This window comes from Medicago sativa, chromosome 1, assembly GCF_051527215.1.
Source record: "Medicago sativa cultivar Bolivia chromosome 1, Bolivia_mono, whole genome shotgun sequence".
NCBI lineage: Eukaryota > Viridiplantae > Streptophyta > Magnoliopsida > Fabales > Fabaceae > Medicago > Medicago sativa.
The window spans coordinates 58,509,748-58,527,832 of record NC_140749.1 but is presented as its reverse complement, the minus strand read 5'-3'; the positions used below and the strand labels follow the sequence as shown (position 1 = coordinate 58,527,832).

The following is an 18,085-nucleotide window of genomic DNA, read 5'->3' as shown; positions in this document are numbered from 1 at the left end:
AAATATTTTTAGCTCTTAAAGAGGTATAAAAGCTTTCCTAAAATAAGAATATTATTAAATATCTTTTAAGTAAATCAATGCGTTGTCTTTAACATAAAAAAGTTGCTAACCATTATAATTTATTCATTTTAATTAAATTTTCAACCTTTGATGATAGAAAGGGGAAATTTTAACGTAACAAAAAAAAAAGGGAAAATTTTAAAAGTTAATTGTGCAATATTTTCTTGAAAAGATTGTTAATAGATGATGATGAAACATCAAATGATATTTTTGGCTATGATTTTAGTTATTTTCATTGCATTTCAAGGCAAATTAGAAGTCGTTTAGAGGAGTTGTCAAAGGTTTGAGGAACTTTTTGCATTGTTTTTATTTGAGTCGTTATAATTCAGTTTTAACCTAAATCATGCAACTCCATAGGTGTTTTGAGTCTCTATAATGAGAAATCATGTAAATCGGCAAAACAAGACATCAAGTGAAGGATTGAGGATATGAGCGTTAAAGATCAATGGTTTTTAGAAGGCCTTTGAAGACAATCCAAACTAAAGAAAATTTATTTCAAGTTCCAAGGCATTGCAAGACGGAAGAACACTAAAAAAAGGGACAAAAACTGCATAATTCGCACATAAGGGGCTTCCAGAAGCGCCCCTGTGCCGAAGTCATTTGCTCATGCGCATGAGGCAGCCTTGGCTACTACCTCATGCACCCCGCATATGGTGCATGGGCAGGGAGTGCAACTTGCTTATTTTTCAAGTTGTTTTCGTTGAAAAACCTTTTTTTTTTTTTCTTTTAACCCCTAAGTAATGATGTACTATAAATAGAGACCCCTTGAACACTCTTTTATTCATTCAAAAAGCTAGCGGTACAAGGAAATGGTCAAGCATCAAAGCTTCAAGGCAGAGGATCTCCATTCTCCTCTTGTTCTTTCTAGGGTATGTTTTTTTAATTGTTTTGTAATGATGTTTGTTGGCATGCGCTACTAAACCTCTTTGATTAGGGTTCCACGATGAACCCCTGCTTATTTGTTGTATTCAATTAATAAAGTTTTTTATTCAGTTTATGATCTAAAGTCTAATTTAATTTGTATATTACTGTTTCTATACCACATCTTAGATGCAGCATAATAGGATTGACAACCCTAATTTCGCCCGACCCCGACATTAGTTAATTGCTTAGTTTATAAATTAAATTCTTTTAATAGAATCTAAGTATGAATTTAGGGCTATGACTCATCTCAAGGGAACGCCGCAATTTTAACTGGTTGAATTGCGGCGATAATAAAATAAACTTCCACTGATTCATCATAGGGTCATGTTCTACTTTCTTAAATCCAAAGAAACAACTCATAAATTAATAATCAATCGAGTTAGTTCCAACAAAGATGGAAGAGGGGACTGGAGGATTCCCTAATTGATGTTACATTTAAGAATCACAAAACCTAATCTAGCATTGGGTAGAACAATTAAAACCCTGTAACCACTTTTAATCTCTTCTTTTATTTACTTTCAAAAAAATTCCTCTAATTACTGAGTAGAATGTCAATCCATGTGGAGACAATAACTTACTGCTTTATTACTTGAGTACGATTTGGTGCAAGAAACATGATGAAAACCTCCAATAATTGTAAATATTACAGTACCAAGATTATATTAGTATTTCTCGTATTTATTACTTATTACAACACAATGTACATTAAATAGAACAAGAATGGAATCTGCAAGCATATAACTTAAAATATAAAGATCAAAGCCTTCACAAATGAGCCATGTCATTCTCCCAGCAAAGCAAAGTCAGAATCTTGAAGTCTTAAAAGAGGAAAACCCCCCAATGAAGTTATTAACTCTCCCAATGAAGAAATGCGGTCTAATAAGATGACATTTCGTCCAACAAATCTATTATCTTGTCCGGTGAGTAAATATGGTCTAAAAAATCCCACTTGGCTAAGGTGGTAGCATTCCATTGGAGCACAAACAATTGGTGAACAACTACTCTCCCGACGAAGGATGAAAACCACAACTTAGAAAATAGGCTTGCAACCTTAATTTCAATTGGCTTAAATAGGCAATTCGTCCCTGCAAATATAGGTCATTTGAAATTTTGTCCCTGAAGTTACTAATCCTTCCATTTTGCCCCTGTAAATATTAATCATTTTAGTTTTAGTCCTAAGTCTCCTAATCTCGCTGATGTGGCTCTGATTAGCTGACATAGCCATGTTCAATGCTGCTGACTCATAAAAACTCACAGGAAATGACGAAAATGCCCTTAATGACTAAAGACAATTGAGAAAATATAAGTCTACCCTTCTTCTTCCTTTTTCCTTCCTTGGACACCACCACCAAACCCAGTCTTCACGCCTCCGTTCAAATCTTGGTCCACCACTCATGCCGCCGTCGTGTTTCACCTTCTTCCTCTTCCGCCGTCGTGTTCCACCACTCATTCCGGTGTGTTTCACCTTCTTCCTCCGATCTCATCTCCTTCACCATCTCTCTCTCTCTCTCTCTCTCTCTCTCTCTCTCTCTCTCTCTCTCTCTCTCTCTCTCTCAAAATCAATAATATTCACATCTACACAACATCAAACACCATTAACCCTAATAACTATCAAACCTAATAACTGTCACTATTAAATCTTCAACCCCATCAATCTTTAAAAACCAACATCCTAAAATACCATAATCCTTCCCTCTTCATCTTCTCCGAGTTCGATTTAGATCTAGGAGTGAAAGAGAGGACGAGGAAGAACTGAATCGAGGGTGAAAAGAAGAATAAGAAGCTTGAATCATATTTGGAAGGAAGATAAATGAAGAAGGGTTTATGAAGAGGATGAAGAAGGGTGAAAAATGTTGATTTTGCCTATGTGTTTCTGGGAAAAGATAATTGTGTTGTGGTTTGTTTATGTCTTGATTTTTTTTTTTTGTGTTGTTGATTTAGGAAAAGATAATTGTGTGTCTGTTTGGGGAGTGGTAGGGGTGAAGGAAGAAGAAATGGGTTTGGGATGAATTGTTGAGTTTTGTATAAATTTCTATAACTGTCAAACCCAGAAATTGTTGAGTTTTGGATGAATTGATGAATTGTTACCACTGTTGAAATTGATGATGAAGCAGACAACAAAAGAAAAAAAAAGTAGAAGAAGCAAAGCTGGAATGGCAGGAAGAATAGAGGAAGAAATTGATGATGTCCACACTGTTGTTGTGAATGTCGAGTGAGTAGAAGAGGGAAGATAAAGACACAAGCATTATGGACATTTCATACGTGGTCAGTTTCATTAAGGGCAAAAATGTCTTTTCATGTCTCATTTGCTGACGTGGCATCATTCATACCCAGTCACCATTAGCCACGTATGCGCCACGTTGCTAATTACCCTCCACCTCATCAAAAAAACGTAATTAGGACCAAATTTCAAATGATTAATATTTGCAGGGGTAAAATGGAAGGATTAGTAACTTCAGGGACGAAATTTCAAATGACCTATATTTGCAGGGACGAAATGTCTATTTAAGCCATTTCAATTGATTCACTCAATATTCAAGTTAGAGAAAGAAAGATTAAGAGAGAGTGAAAAGACAAAAGTGAGGTGGTAACAAAGGCTTGTAGATCAAGTCGACTTATGCAACATCTCAAAATCCTTTTTTTTTTTGGGATTAACTGTAATTAATTAGGGATCTAATATAAATACTTGGTTTGGGTGGCTATAAATAAATCCTATTGCATTATATGTGTCTTTATTATTACTCTTAATGATTCTCCGGTATACTATCCAAGATTGATCTTTTGACTTGGGGCATGCTAGAAGCAGACATCCCTTGTAAGGAAAAAGGTAAGGGCACTTGTCGGGCTAGGTTTACAATCACACACATTGTTGGAACTTAATGCTTCTCTTTTAGGTAACTAGTCGTAACATCAGTGGTTAGAGACTAGAGATGATCTCCCATTATTTATGAAACATCAAGATCAATGGAGGGTGATACGTGAATGTATAATTGGGATAAAAGGAATTTATAGTTAATCAAGGAAAGGCATTAGTGAACTAACTAATGAATCCTATTCCCAACATAACTTGTCTATTGTTTGTTTCACCCCTCACTCATAATCTGTCAATAAATACCTATAATCAACTAAACACTACCAACGAATAATTATAAATCTTTGATGCCGCATTGCTACAATTTGGCTCATCAAATGACGTTGTTTCCATGGATTTGTTTTAATTAATTGTAAGGTAATTTTTTGTTGTTTAAAGTTTGTATATTAATTAGATTTAGTGTATATTTTTCTTTTATACTCTGCGCTTTAAATATCTTTATACCTTTCTCTTTTTTTTTTTATACTTTTATTTTCTGTCATACTATTTATTTTATACTTTTCTTTTCATTTTGAATATTTGTTTTACTTTTTATTTCATTTATTCTCTGAATCCTTTCACCCCTATTTTTTTTTTAAGTTTGGTAAAGTTCGTTTATTTTTGTATGCGAGGTAAAATGTTTTGCTAAGAATTACTCTTCGATTCTAAGATAGAGAGAACGTCATATTATTTTTTTAAAATACAAGACTTAAATCTGTACAAGGTGAATCTTCTCAATCAATCCCTTCTAACATACCAAAAGAAAACATGGCAAATCAAGAAGACTCCATTCCAACACCAACTCCACAAATGAACATGACTAGTCCAAGATGGCTAGCACATATTACATTTGCCAAGTCCTAATCAAAGGCAAAAGGAAATAAAGCAAGAGTTATAGATGCTAGTGTTTAACTGCATTTATACATTTTTAATATGCCGTTAGCTTCAATTTTAACGTCCATTTTTGTAGATGCTAGTGTTTAATATCCAAGCTTATAGGTTTTTTCTAATTACACCAAGGTATTTTTGGTTACACCCCAAGTTAACCAAAATACCCTTATTTAATTTTTAAATTTTCAATCATCACCACTAATTTTCTTCTTCTTCTTCTTCTTGTTCCATTATATGCCTCTCTCTCCATTTCGTTAGCATCCACAATTTACCTGTTAACATTTATTTTTCTGCTGACTTTAAATCATAATTTTCTTGTAGTGTAACATTTTAACATAAATTTATATTAAAATTATTTAAGAATTATCATCACAATGTAATCTATAACATTTATGAAAAATCATAAAAATTTAAAACCCATACAAAATCTTGGCCTCATGGCCCTGAGAGAGAAGAGGAATTTTTATTACATAAATCAACCCATGTTTTTTTAAACCATCATGATCAATAAAGAAAATATAAAGACAAAATATCACACCCAAAACTACCCTAAAGGTCTCCTTACAATAATAAAGGCGGGAATTTTTTTTCTTTCTATACCTCAATATGCAAAATCAAACCTAATGGCAAGAAACTTTATCCTCCTACAAGTTTCCTATCTTCTGCAAATGTTTTTACTGGATAATTTTTATTCACAACACTTAATATTTTTCTTTGAAAATGTCAGAGTGATATAAAAGAATGGTCGAGGCAAGAGAGAAGGAAAAGGAAATGAAGAATGGCTTAATGGCTTTAGTGATCTATTTATATTTATAAGCATTTCTCATGATATCAATTAGTCACACAAGTAAACTAACACATGAGGCCATTTCGTAAACATGACCTTAAGTACCCATGTAGCCTCCTTAAATCCACAACACTCACCAACCTCTTAATCAACTGATGTGGCCTTGTCTTGGACACAGTCCCTACTAAAATACCTTACTAATTAAAAAAATTAATATTTAGTCTTTACCACTTTAATGCCCATCACCAACCACCCTCCAACAAATAATCGGTTCATTCTAACTCCTCCCCTAATGAATTTTGAGCAAATAGTCTCCGACTCTGCACCTCGCTGTCACAAAGGTCGTTAATTCAGGATTAAATACAAAGTAGTCAATAACTCTGCACTTTCGTTATCGCTTTAGTCTTTGACATTTAATAATTCTGTCAAGTGATGATGTGACACAAATTTTACGATGACATGACATATGAGGTGTCACAAGAACTAAAGTGAAAGTAGAAAATGGTTACTATGGTCCCTGAACCAAAAATCAATATCCCCAAATTGAATTTAAAATCCCTAAATCTCAAATCCCTAAATGTCATCTAATTCTCTGTTTTGTTCAAAATCAATCTTCCATTAAACACCAACTTATTGTTAGGTCCTTGACTGTGCATACTTACTACCAGTTAAGTCCCTGACAGTAAACATGTACTCTCACTAAGGTCCCCGACAAGTTGTTAGTTTAACAAAATGCTTCCATAATTGAATACTATAACAGGAAGGAGACATTGCAACATTTGATTTACGGACAGAATAGGATTTTCATCTTTTTTATTGTCAACAATCATGTGAAGGCTTCATAAGAGGCCGATAGAGAAAACATTATAATTTTAACTGTTATTATTATCATTTCATCTTCTTAAAGACACTAGTTAGTTTCTTTTGTTAAAGAATACGTGATAAACACACATGTATTTAGTTTTATTAAAAATAAGGATTTGAAACTGAAAGCTTTATGTGTTATAGGAGGCAGATAGAGATGAAAAAACTCAAGGCCGTCATATTGGTCCAAAGCAAGGAGCTCATGATACATGTTTGTTGAGAGGGAGCTACCAATTTTTCCATACAGATGTTGCAATGTCTCCTTCCTGCTATGGTATTCAATTATGAAGCATTCTGTTACACTAACAATTTGTAAGGGACCTTAGTGAGAGTCAGTGACGGATCCAAGAATTTCAATAAGTGGGGTCAATATTATTTATCATAAATATTTATACAAAATATATAAATCTATAACTAATAAAATAATGACATCATTATCATTAAGAAAAATTAGATATTACAAAAAATATGTCATCATATATTAGTCTCCATAAATGTTACCATAAATCAGAGATTACCAGATATATCGATGTCTATGAATGTTACCAAACAATAATTCAAAAATTAATATCCATACGATTATGCATTCGATTTTTTTCACAAAATTCATAGCAAAGAAACTCCTTTCAACAATTCTCGTCGCCGCATACAATTGTAATGTTTGAATACTTTTTGTGCTCGTTTTTAGTAATGCTAACTTCAAAAGTAAATACAATGTTGGATAAAAAATGTTTTATAGTTTCGAGAACCTTGCTTGAAAGATTGGTCCCTTTCATCTAAATTAGAAAAGTGTTTAAAAAGATCAAATTTCCATTTTTTTTTCTAGTAAAAGTGTTTAAAAAGATCAAATTTCCATTTTTTTTCTAGTAATTTCTAGTATATTTCATCATAAGCAATTTAAAATGTTTTTTTTTAAATTATTACCCCCGCATATTAAAATGTCCAATAAACATGTATTTTGTCTACTCAACATATCACATTAGAGTTTTTCCATTTTTAGATTCCTCCAAAGACCAAAAATGAAGGAATTTGAAATAACATAAAAATATAAATTTATTTTTTATATTTAATAAAAAAAATTAAGCAAATGATATTCAAAGACTAACAAAACATTTCTTCATAATGTTTTGAGTTCTGAGGGCACCTACAATATATGGGTTGGATCATATCATATTTGGCTAAGAGAAACCCCACAAATGAGATTGTCACAACATCTTCACCAAAATACTTAAGACATTAGGTATATTGATCATCTCACTTACATATTGCTCAATATCTACTATTGCATCTAATGTGTAGAAGTTTAACTCACATATGACACATTAACATCTCTTCCTTAAATTGAAACTCTTTGTATCTATGATATGGTGAAATAACCAAATAAGTCCAGAGGTGGTTGACGACATTTTCGTAAAGGGATGTTTATACTCCTTTATTTCATGAAAAGAGAGAAAATATGTTAGAAAAAGAGATCAGTTGAAAAAGGAATTTGAACACGAGAGAAATGGTAATGGAAAATGTGAGGTATTGGTAATTTTATGGGTTTGTTGAAGAAAATGGAGATAAGTGAGTAATTATGCCACCAAAATATTAGACTCATTAAAAAAATTTCACATAAATTTAAAATATCTAGTAAACATGTATTTTGTCAACTCACATAACACATCTATAATTTTTCTTTAGCAGATTTCACGAAAGACCAAAAGTGAAAGAATTTGAAATAATAAAGGTTGAATAAAAAAAATTACCTTGACAAAAAGATTTGCATGAAAGTAAATGGCATCCATCATCTAGAATTTAATATTAAAAATATTAAACAAATGACACCTAAAAACTAACAAAACAAATCATCATAATGTTAGAACTTCCGGTGCAGCCTACATTGGGTTGTATCGTCACATTAGGCTAAGAGAAACCACACAAATGAGATTGACACCACATTTTCATACAATTTTTTTAGGCATATGTATATAGTTCATCTAACTTATATGTTATTAAGCATTTTATCTTCCATCTATCTATTGTAGAATTTTAACTCATATTTGATATATTAACATCTTTCTGTCAGGTATGTGAGTCTCCACATCTGCAATTATGTGACATAGTCATATATGGTCAAATGAAAGCACAACATGGTCGAAAAAATGAGTTGGTGGTAATTTAATGGAGGGATGTTTGTGTTCCTCTCTTTCATGAGAAGAGATAAAGGAAATTGAAAAGGAAAGAACATAAAAAATAAATTTGATATTGAGATAAATGATACCAGTAAAAAAAAATTGTATGTTTGTCGATGAGGTTATAAGGAATGAAGTGACCCATCTTGTTACAGTTAAAACACTTAAACTTTGACTTGTTACCACTCTTTCCCCGGTTACCTCTACCTCCACCATTCCCTCCTAAACACACTTAGGCCTTCACCATTTTTATCAGCTCTCAAGTTCTTGGACTTGGTCAACTCCTTGGTTCTCAAAGCCGCTTGAACTTCTTCCAAGGTAACAGTGCCTTCTTTGCCATAGAGCATGGTATCTTTGAAAGATTCAAAAGATCTCGGTAGGGCACACAACAAGAGTATAACTTTATCTTCATCCTCAAGATGCACCTCAATATTCTCCAAGTCATCAAGGATTTTGTTGAACTCCGTAAGTTGCTCCATGATGGCCTTTGACTCCACCATCTTGAATGAGTAGAGTTGTTGCTTTAGGAATTGCCGATGGGCCAAAGACTTTGTCATATACAAAGACTCCACCTTTGACCACATCGATGCCGCGGTTGGTTCCTTCACTACTTCCCTCAAAACTTTATCCCCGAGGCACAAGATAATGACACTCCTGGCCTTGTCCACCATCTCGGTCTTCTCCGCTTGTGACATGGTGACCGGTAACGCACCTTCACCCGTCAAAGCTTTCTCACACTTTTGTTGTATTAACACCGCTTCCATTTTTACCTTCCATAACCCAAAATCGTTATCTCCGGTAAACTTCTCAATATCCCACTTTGACCCTTGCCCCACGGTGAGCACCAATTGTTGTGAATTCGATGAAAAATCACACCAATAAATACTTGATGTGTGGAGAAAATAATAATCAAGCAACCAAACAAAGTGTATGAAAGTTATAAACACAAGCCAAAAGTAGAAAACAACGAGAGAAAAGAAAGAGAGAGAACACAAAATTTGTTTACCCAGTTCGGTCCAATACTGACCCAGTCTGGGGGAGAGAGCAGCTCTGCGCTTCACTATAATGATGAGTAACTTTACAAAAGAGATATCAATGAGTTACAAAAATAAGTCTCCCGCCTAATTCTACCCAAAGTCCCAATCTCTTCCCGTGACCAAGAGACTCAATCCTAATAGTGTTTCCCAAGGTGATTCAACCCCAACCCTAGTGTTTGTTGCCAAGAGCAAATTCTATATAAACCCTAGTTTTCTTGTTTCCTTCTAAAACCTTGTTTCATCCCCCTCTATATCAAGGTTTACTCTGATACAAGGTCTATATTTATAGTATAAGTATCCCTCATAAAATTGGAACAAATCTGAGTCCAAAATATGATTATGTTTTATTTTCTATCTGTCAAATTCAGCCACCGAATTTTCACGTACCAACAGAATGAAAAAACCACAACCAAATTCGGCCACCGATTTTGACAGCATCAAAACTCCAATTTCTTCAATTTTAAGTCACTTTCACAACAACACCATCGAAACCAATCCAAGACCGCAATAAAGACCACAATGACCCGAAGCAAAGTACACGATAAAAACAAGTGATAGGCATCCTCCACCTGACCGCATCTAGAAACATACAAACACGCCTCTGAATCAATTACACCTCGCGTCGCCAAATTTATTCATTGTATTTCTACTGATCAATTTTAAACAGATTTATATTTTATAAAATTATTATTAGCCAAAATTGATGTTTTGTCGCTTGTGATTTTTGAAGACGAAACTCAACGGTTATAGCTAAATAATATGGGATGTTACATCAAAAATGAAGAGAAAATAATCTAATTGTAATATTTTTTATTTCCTTGTTTCATTTCATCACACACATCTTAGAGACAAAGCCATAGTTGCAAGGTCCATACAATTACAAAAATAAGAATAAATTTTTAATACAATTATAGGGTGCAACGCAATAGCTGACTGGCAACCACTAAATATTTGATTATAAGGTTTATTTCATAGATGTTTTGATATTGTAATAACTCATTATCCCATCATGGTGTAAATGTTACTGGTCCCTTGGGAGACCAGGGTATATAGGTTCCTTTGGGTTTTTTCCAACATTGATACATTGGTTGTTAATGCAATCAAAAATATAGTACTGACTTTTGAAACAATCTTCAACAGTCTCACACCAAACGTACGCTGTAATGAAAAAAATTAAAGAAAAGAAAAATTATTTTACTAAAATGAGGTAAAAGAATTTGGACGATCTACTAACTAATGAAGAAAACTTCAAAAGAATTAAAATATGGTTTACCATCAACATTCTTTGCAACAAGAAATAAGGAAAAAAATAAAACCATTGTATACACAAATTTGAGAGTTTTAGTCATATTTTTTTCTCTCTTTGAAAATATGATTTGATCACTATATAGTATATAAAGCGCATATTGTGATGGCAAAATTAACTTTTTTTAGCACTTAAATATTTGTGAAAAGCCATCTCTAAGATTAGAATAATTATTAAATGTCTCTTAACTAGATCATTGAGTCGTGTTTGTCCCTTTAGGCAACTTACTAAAGGGGAAAAGTCAAAAACTTGCTTATCAATAGAATTCGTTCTCTTTTATTTAACATTTTAAGCTTTGATGATAGAAAGGGGAATTTTTTTAAAATATTTTTGCATAATCAACATGACCACATAGTTATGCATAAGTGTAATCAGGGGCGGACCAACGAGTAAATTATTAGTGAAGCTATTTTTTTTTTTAAGGAAGCCTGAAAATTTTGGCAAAGTAAATTATACGAAAAATAACAAATAACATATGTATTAATCGTAAGAAATCAACAATCAATATTTTCTGATGTTGTTCATTTTTTAGTAGTAACTTTGTTAAGAAATTTAAACAAGAAACTTTGTTTCGGAAATGATGTCTTCAACACATTGAAACTTTAAAAAGTAACTTTTTTCACATAGAATTGATCAATTATTTCTATTTTTGAATCATTAACTAGTGTCCTAAGGACACTTGTTAGCCAGACCCTTTTAATTATAATTTAAATAATATCATAAAGAGGATAAAATGGTTTAAACGAAGGTTAAATTCACAGTAAGAAATCTCAACATAAAAAGAGATCTCCCCTTTATATAATTGTTTTTACAATTTATGTTATTTATATTAATTCTTCGAAAAAATTATATAAAAAAAAGCAAAAGTTGGGACTTGAATCAAGGATTACAAGATACGAAAACACACACCTAACTGCTAGAACAAAACATCATATATGATTGTATTTCCAATTTTTTTTTACAGGATGATTGTATTTCCAAATTAAAAGTATAATATACAATTTAGGCTCTAGGCTTTGTATACATAAAAAATAAATTATATAATGGCTTAAATATATAAATCTTCCATATAAGTTCGTGTGTTTTTAGTTTTCGTCGCTGTATCTTTTTGTGGTTCTAAAACAAACCATGTAAGTTATTAACGTTTTGCTTTTGGTTCTTGACGTCATCATCTATTACAAAAACACTTATGTGTCTAACGGAGGCTGACATGGCGACGTGGTAAGTGAAGCTTATGTGTCGTTCCAAATGACTAGTGACAAGGATATAGGGACCAAATCCAAAAACAAAAATTTATAGAAGGATGAAATTCAAAAACACGAATTAACAAAATTTCAAATTATAAACCCTTATATTCGTTTCTTCATCTTCTTCCTTCCTCTTCTTCATCATCTTAAACCTCACCTTCATCAACATTCATCAATTTTCATCAAACTCAAAAAACATAAATTAAACATTCAAACTATTTAATCAAAATCTCTTTTCCCATAAACAAAGTTTTCAACTCCCTGATTCTGACTTTTCATCATCATCATCATCATCATCACCATTGCTAATTCACTTCAAACCCTATTTTCCACTTTTCCCAATTTCCATAATTCCTTCCTTAATCTCTTAATCCATAAGCTCTCGGGTAAGCTATAAAGTTAATCACTCTCATCATTTTTTTCAATTCTACTTTTTTCCTTAATTTTTTCAATTGCTAACTTTTTTTTCCCGTTTCTCTAATTGGTTGAATGTGATATCTTATAAATTATCAAATTTATTAACATTGAATGTGATATCTTATAAATTATCAAATTTATTAACAGATAGAGAAGATGAAACAAACCAATCTATCCTGATTCATCCAGCTGGGGTAGCCCAGTCCCCACTAGCTGTGAGATTTTTCAATCTGGTGCTTGAGAAACCCTCTCAGATTCTGCACACTTTATCTTCTTTCTGGTTTACCCTGACCATACAAGTTTTGGACATCCTCTTCAGTCTTTAGCTACCACATAACCCACCTTTATAACCTAAAGAGGATTAGTGAAGCTTTACAACTGATTACATAATTGTTCTTGTGATCTTGATCTTTATAAAGGATCAATTAAATCTCATAATGAACTCTCTCTCTCTCTCTCTCTCTCTCTCTCTCTATCCCTCTCCCTCTCCCTCCCTCTCTCTCTCTCCCCCCTCTCCCTCTCCCTCTCTCCCTCTCTTCCTCCCTCCCTCCCTCCCTCTAAGTTCAAACCGATCACACTAGGTGAATCTGAACTTTTGTTTATACATGAATTTGAACTTTTCAACTACACTATAAAATTCCAAAGATATAATGGAGGCTTGCGTGTATTTGTGATTGCTATCTAATAATCTTATATTTTTTCCTTTGGGTTATCTTAAGGCAATATATGTATAACTTTTCCCTTTTAAGATCTCAGTTGTTAGCACATCCATTGTTGGATCGGCTGACATTTGGTCATCATCAGAAATTTCCATATCTATGATGGAGACAAGGTATGGACCTCTCCCTCAGCTAGCACACATGTTTTCTTTCTTTTGACACAATTGTTTGATTCGTGCTCCTCAAGAAGCAAGTTCCTTCATATCATGACAGACCTACCCAACCAATTTCTCTATTAGATATGGGTGCATGTTATTATGATGGTCATTGATGCATATTTAATGTCATGGAATTGGAGTGAGAATCTCCCATCTGTTTTCCTAAACCTTTCAATGAAGTGATCATCAAGTGATTCATCTAGTTATTGCTTTAGATTCATCAAATCAGTTACCTTAACCTTAGACTAAGGCCAATATAACCTGTCATGGAAACACATTTCCATGTCTTCTCATGTTTGTATTTGAGTTTAGTGAGAGAGAGGAATGCCACATAAATGTTATTACTCACCGCATTGCATGGTCAACCTAGAAACAATTTAAAACATTTTTCCTCAAAAAAAAAAAACAATTTTAAACATTTCTTAAGAAATTTCACCAATTAACAAAAAAATTAGCACACCTAGAAAAACAATATTTACACTTAGTATGCCTATTTTTTTGTTACACACCTTATATATATGCTTTTTCCTTAAATGATTTGTATACTTTTCCTTCCTTGCCTGTGTATGGCACTTGCAAAATCGCATATATTTCTTTTTTGAAAGAAAATCGCATATATTTCATATATCAGTTAAAGAATTAAAGTCAAAACATTTTTGCATTTGTGAAATCCACATACTATAGTATAGTAGCGACTCTTAATCTCTTATAGAGATTATTACTTAGGTATATGTGCTTTGAGTGTTGATATCTAGTGAAAAGTTATTCATTGTATTTCTACTGAGTTTTAAACTGAATTGTATTTTATAAAATTATTAGCCAAAATTGATGTTTTGTACCTTGTGAGTTTTGATGACGAAACTCAACGGATATAGCTAAATAATATGGGATGTTACATCCAAAATTAAGAGAAAATAATCTCTTTGTTGTATTTTTTATTTTCTTGTTTCATTTCATTACACACATCTTGGAGACAAAGCCATAGTTGCACGGTACATAAAATAAAATTAATAAAAGAAGAACAAATATTTAATACAATTATTGGGTGTCAACGCAATATGTGCCTGACAACCACGGATGATGCTAACCCTTACGGCACATGTTAAGAATTCCATTAATAGTAAATATTTATTGTGAAAAATTAATTCTTAACTTCTTGAAAAATAAATAGACATATTTTTCAATACATAATTTCTATTTTAGATATCTTAACATGTGCCCTAAATGCACAAGTTAGCATTTCCCATATTTTATTATAAGGTTTATTGCATAGATGTTTTGATATTGTAATAACTCATTATCCCATCATGGTGTAAGTGTTACTGGTCTCTTGGGATACCAGGATATATAGGTTCCTTTGGGTTTTTTCCAACATTGATACATTGGTTGTTAATGCAATCAAAAATATAGTACTGACTTTTGAAACAATCTTCAACAGTCTCGCACCAAACGTACGCTGTAATGAAAAAGAAAAGAAAATAATTTTACTAAAATGAGGTAAAACAATTTGGACGATCTAATAACTAATGAAGAAAACTTCAAAAGAATGAAAATATGGCTTACCTTCAACATTCTTTGCAACGAGAAATAAGGAAAAAAATAAAATCATTGTGTACACAAACATGAGAGTTTTAGCCATATTTCTCTCCATATGATTTGATCACTATATAGTATATAAAGCACATGTTGTGGTAACAAAATTAACTATTTTTAGCACTTAATTTGTGAAAAGCCATTCCTAAGATTAAAATAATTATCAAATGTCTCTTAACTAGATCATTGAGTCGTGTTTGTCCCTTTAGGCAACTTACTAAAGGGGAAAAGTCAAAAACTTACTAATCAATAGAATTCGTTCTCTTTTATTTAACATTTAAGCTTTGACGATAGAAAGGGGAAATTTTTTAAAATATTGCATAATCAACGTGAAAACATAGTTATGTATAAGGGTGTATTTGTTTCAAGTTTACTAAATTTATTCCTACGAATAACATTCTTTGGAATATAAAGATGAGAATTTGATTCCAAGGTATTTAAAAAAAATATGTTTGGTTAACTTTATAATATTCTTAAGAACCATAAAATAGAGATTATAATAGGTAACTACATATGAATTTATTCCCATCTCCACGGAAAGTTTATTTCTACCCTTTTAATTTTTTCTACTCCCAGAAACATTATATACTTGGGAATAAAATTTTGTAAACTTGTAACAAACATAAGCATATATATTTCTATCATTTTATTTCTAGGAATCAATAAATATGACTTGAAACAAACACACCCTAAGTGTAATCAAGGGCGGACCAACGAGTAAATTATTAGCGAGGCTAATTATTATTTTTCTGTTGAAGGAAGTAAGGTTGAAAATTTTGGCAAAGTAAATTATACGAAAATAACAAATAACATATGTATTAATCGTAACAAATCAACAATCACTATTTTCTTTGTGTAGTGATGTTGTTCATATTTTAGTAAAATTTAACTATTTTTAATTATAATTTAAATAATATCATAAAAATGATAAAATGGTTTAAATGAAGGTTAAATTCGTAGTAAAAAATCTCAACCCAAAAAGGGATCTCCCCTTTATATAATTGTTTTTACAATTATTTATATTAATTCTTTGAAAAAATTATAAAAAAAAAGAAGCAAAAGTTGGGACTTGAATCAAGGATTACAAGATACGAAAACACACACATTGTGGTTGGCCAATGTCACTAGTTCTATGTCACCCAAGTGCTGCCCATATTATCGTATTTCCAAATTTTTTTGACTGGATGATTGTATTTCCAAATTAAAAGTATAATATACAATTTAGGCTTTAGGCTTTGTATACATAAAATAAATTATATAATGGCTTAAATATATAAATCATCCCTGTAAGTTTATGTGTTTTTAGTTTTTGTCCATGTATCTTTTTGTGATTCTAAAACAAACCTTGTAAGTTACTAACATTTTGCTTTTGGTCCATGCCGTCATCGTCTGTTACAAAAATGCTTATGTGTCTAATAGAGGCTGACGTGGCTAGAGCTGTCAAAATGGGTCGGGCCGTATGGACCGGCCAGAAAGCCCGAATAAAATGTAGGGCCTGGGCCGAATAATTGCAGCCAGAATTTTTTCAGGGCCTTTAGCCCGGCCCGAAAAAGCCCGTAGCCCGTTCGGGCTACGGGTGGCCCGCCAGCCCGCCAAAAAATACCAGTTTTTTGCTATTTTTGTGTTGGTGTTTAGTTTGCAGGTTCTGTTATGTTGGTTTGGCATTAGGGAGTTTTTGTATAGTTTCATTTTTTGGTACTTTGACTTTGTTGGCCTCTCCATGTAGCTGCTCCATTATTTCTGCTTTGCTACCTGCTACTGTTTTGCGCTTTGTACAGTTTGCAGGAGTAAAATATAACCAAGCAAAGAAATTTAATGAAGGTTCTGTTACAGTTTGTAGGTCATATAAGAAGTATAACCAACATATATTTTACAGTTTACATTATTTCCTTTCTTACAGTTTGCAGTCCTTAAAAAATGAGGAAAAAAAAAAGATACGTGTGGGCTCGGGTTGGCCCGTTAGCCCGGGAGCCTATATAGGGCCGGGCTCGGGCTCAATTATTCCAGCCCATATTTAAACCGAGCTTTTCAGCCCGGCCCTAAAATGCCTATTACCCGGTCGGGCCGGGCATAAACGGGTCGGGCCGCCCGTTTTGACAGCTCTAGACGTGGCGACATGCGGCGTGGCAGGTGAGGCTTATGTGTTGTTCCAGATGACTTGTGACAAGGTTATAGGGACCAAATTGAAAAATAAAAATTTATAGAGGGACGAAATTCAAAAACACGAATTAACAAAATTTCAAATTTAAAACTCTTGTTTTCCTTTCTTCTTCCTTCCTCTTCTTCGTCATCTTCAACCTCACCTTCATCAACATTCATCAATCTTCATCAAACTCAAAAAACATAAATTAAACATTCAAACTCTTTAATCAAAATCTCATTTCCCATAAACGAAGTTTTCAACTCCATGATTATGACTTTTCATCATCATCATCATCATCACCACCATTGTCAATTCACTTCAAACTTCAAACCCTATTTTCCATTAGATAGAGAAGATGACACAAACCAATTTATCATGGTTCATTCAACTGGGCAGTTCAGTCTCCACTAACTGTGAGATTTTCCAATCCTGTGCTTGAGATTCCCTCTCAGATTCTGCACACTTTATCTTCTTTATGGTTTACATCGCCATGCAAGTTTTAGACATCCTCTTCAGACTTTAGCTACCACACAATCCTCCTTTATAACCTAAAGAGGATTAGTGAAGCTTTACAACTGATTACATATTTGTTCTTGTGATCTTGATCTTTACAAAGGATCAATTAAATCTCATAATGAACTCTCTCTCTCCCTCTCTCTCTCTCCCTCTCTCTCTGTCTCTTCCACCCTCCCTCTAAGTTCAAGCAGATAACACTAGGTGAATCTAAACTTTTGTTTCTCTAAGTTCAATATGATCACACATAGGTGAATTAAATACACTATAAAAGATGTCCCAAAGATGTAATGAAGGCTTACATGTATTTGTGGTTGCTATCTAATGATCTTATATTTTTCCCGTTGGGTTATCTTAAGGCAAGATATGTATAACTTTTCCCTTTCAAGATCTCAGTTGTT

The 18,085-nt window shown here is 32.8% G+C and overlaps 4 long non-coding RNA genes across 4 annotated transcripts; 2 read left to right on the top strand and 2 right to left on the bottom strand.

The window, feature by feature from the left end:
- Nucleotides 1-141: 141 nt before the first annotated feature.
- Nucleotides 142-6,827, top strand: LOC146955798 (uncharacterized). Its single transcript, XR_015017860.1, has 2 exons — nt 142-929; nt 6,522-6,827. It is a non-coding gene; the product is annotated as an uncharacterized LOC146955798 (long non-coding RNA).
- Nucleotides 6,828-10,369: 3,542 nt separating this feature from the next.
- On the bottom strand, nt 10,370-11,387 carry LOC146955797 (uncharacterized). The gene is made up of 2 exons (XR_015017858.1): nt 10,862-11,387; nt 10,370-10,746 (listed from the first exon to the last, which is right to left on the bottom strand). It is a non-coding gene; the product is annotated as an uncharacterized LOC146955797 (long non-coding RNA).
- Nucleotides 11,388-12,217: 830 nt separating this feature from the next.
- LOC146955796 (uncharacterized) lies at nt 12,218-14,555 on the top strand. Its single transcript, XR_015017856.1, has 2 exons — nt 12,218-12,527; nt 12,706-14,555. It is a non-coding gene; the product is annotated as an uncharacterized LOC146955796 (long non-coding RNA).
- Nucleotides 14,340-15,352, bottom strand: LOC146955795 (uncharacterized). The gene is made up of 2 exons (XR_015017854.1): nt 14,999-15,352; nt 14,340-14,891 (listed from the first exon to the last, which is right to left on the bottom strand). It is a non-coding gene; the product is annotated as an uncharacterized LOC146955795 (long non-coding RNA).
- Between the last annotated feature and the right edge of the window lie 2,733 nt (nt 15,353-18,085).